This window comes from Anopheles marshallii (assembly GCF_943734725.1).
Source record: "Anopheles marshallii chromosome X unlocalized genomic scaffold, idAnoMarsDA_429_01 X_unloc_32, whole genome shotgun sequence".
In the NCBI taxonomy this organism is placed as follows: Eukaryota; Metazoa; Arthropoda; class Insecta; order Diptera; family Culicidae; genus Anopheles; species Anopheles marshallii.
This window is the reverse complement of record NW_026525879.1, coordinates 147,501-150,000: the sequence shown is the minus strand read 5'-3', so window position 1 is coordinate 150,000 and position 2,500 is coordinate 147,501. Positions and strand designations below refer to the sequence as shown.

General features: G+C 62.3%; 1 pseudogene; it reads left to right on the top strand.

The window, feature by feature from the left end:
- LOC128717352 (large subunit ribosomal RNA) overlaps nucleotides 1–2,500 on the top strand; it is a 7,832-nt pseudogene that overhangs the window by 4,524 nt on the left and 808 nt on the right.

Below are 2,500 nucleotides of genomic sequence, written 5' to 3'. Positions count from 1 at the left end.
GATTCTAGCTGGTCCCACTGACGCTGCCACTCGTCAATTGTCCTCGTCCGCTCCTCGATGCGCAGTTCGCGTAGACTTGCTCCCGTCGTCCGATGCCGCTGGTAGCAGCGAGCGTCTTCCGTCACCTGCAGCACGATGGGGATGACGCTGGCAAGGACCGTTGCCACCTCATGGCGCACTGTAATGAAGGTGCGAGCTACTGGCCGTGCGTACAGTCCTTGCACACGGTTCAGCTGTCTGCAACACTCCCGGAGCCGGACTGCCTCGTGCCAAATCGGCGCGGCGTAGCGGAGGGTGGAGTCCACCACCGATGCAAGCAGCCGCCGCTTCGCACTCTTTGGCCCACCATGATTTCGGAGCAGCCGGGAAATCCCCTGCGCCACACGGAGCGCTTTCGTCGTGGCCTGCTCTACGTGTGGCCTCCACGACAGGTGGTCCTCGATGACAACTCCTAAATATTTCAAGGTGCGGGTCGGCAGTTTCTCTACGCCATTGATACTCACCGGGACTCGGGTGTTGTCTCGTCTCATCGTAGACACAATGACCAGCTCGGTCTTGGCCGGAGCGAGCTCCAGGTGGTGTTGCGCCATCCACGAGCTGATCATTGCTACCGCCGTCTCCGCCAGTCCCGTCGCTGCTTCCGGCGTCGTCCCGCTCGCCAGCACCACGACGTCATCCGCAAAGCCGATCACTTCGGCGCCCTCAGGCAGCACCAGCCGAAGCACGCCGTCGTACATCGCGTTCCACAGGGTCGGGCCCAGGATTGAGCCCTGTGGAACGCCCGCCGTGACCGTACGACGCACTGGCCCCTCGCTGGTCTCGTACACCAGCCTCCTCTCAGAAAAGTAGCTGCGCAATATTTTCTGGAGGGCTGCAGGGACCATCAGCTTCTGCAGGGCAACCGCGATCGCCTTCCAGCTGGCAGAATTAAAGGCGTTCCTGACGTCCAGTGCTGCCACCACCAGACATCGAGGATCCCGCTGGTTGGTGCGGTGAAACGTCCTCGCGTGTTGTCCTCGCTCTATCACCCGCTCGATGGCCTGAAGCGTGGAGCGACCGCGCCGGAACCCGTACTGCCTTGCTGACAGGCGAGGAGCATCGCTGTCCTCCAAGTGGTCGTTCAGCCGATCTAAGATCAGCCGTTCGAACCCCTTGGCGACTGCTCCCAGCATTAGCAGCGGGCGGTGCGACGACGGATCGCCCGGCGGCTTACCTGGCTTCGTGACCAACACAAGGCGTGCCTCCTTCCATGCCGCAGGAAACTCCCCTCGCTCGAGCAGCTGATTGTACACCTTGGCGAAGACCTCCGGGTGCTTCCGCATTGCCGCCTTCACTGCGGCATTCGGGATGCCGTCCAGCCCTGGCGCCTTGGAGGTGGCCATCCGCTCGGCCAGCGAAAGAATTTCCGAGGTCGTGACCGGCCTCAGAGCCTCGCTGCACGCGCCGATGTCCGGCCACTCAAATGCCGGATGGTCCGGGAACAAGGCTTCGACGATCGGACCTAGTACGGCTCGGTCCGTTTCCGGTGGTGCCCTGTTACGTAGTTTTGCTCGAACAACCTTGTAACCGAGTCCGAACACCTCGGCTTCGACCCCATCGATCAGCTCTTGCATACTGTCTTCCTTACTGCTGTGAATGGCGGCCTGCAGCAATCGTCGACAGTCCTGTAGCTTGGCCGACGTCACCGCACGCTCCGAAGGTTGGGCCCTGCGATGGGCGGCCTCCGCTGCTCCGCATTCCTCCCTCAGGCGCTCGATCTCCGGAGACCACCAGTACACCTGGGGCTTGCGATGGAAAGTAGCCCCGTGTACTCTCTCCATGATCTCATCGCACGCCTGGGTCAGTCCGCCGATCAGCCCCTCCGGAGTTGCGACCTGCTCGAAGTGGCCGCATGTGAGGGCGATGTCGAAGCACTTGTTATCGAATTGCGTCGTCTTCCACCGGGTCCCGGCGTGTCTGGCTGTCCCGTCTCGACTTCGCTGCTGCTGCTTGCCTCGTCGCGTGGGACGTTGTCCTGGGACGCCCACCTGGAACTGGACGTAGGCATGATCGCTGCTGGAAAAGCGATCGAGCACGCGCCAGGAGTCCGGTCGCGCAATAGTTTGGCTGGCAAAAGAAACGTCGATAACGCTTTCCCGCGCAACCCCGTTGCCCTTAAACGTGGGCACGTTGCCGCGGTTCAGCGTATGCAGCGCCAGCTGCTCCACCACGCTCAGGAGCTCCTGCCCCTTCCGGGTGGTGCGCGCACTCCCCCACTCCTCATTCCAGGCGTTGAAGTCCCCGGCCAGGACCGATGTTGTGTGTCCGACCAGAGACACCTCCACCGCACCGAGGAAGCTTTCGAAGTCTTCGATGCCGCTGCTGGGTGGCACGTAGCAGCTGGCGAACGTTACTCCCGCTATGGTGGCCACCACGAGTCCCGGGACGACGCTCCCCCAAAGCCGTTGAATAGGGTACGCCCCTGTTGCTATTATCGCCACGCTCTGTTCCGCATCGATGG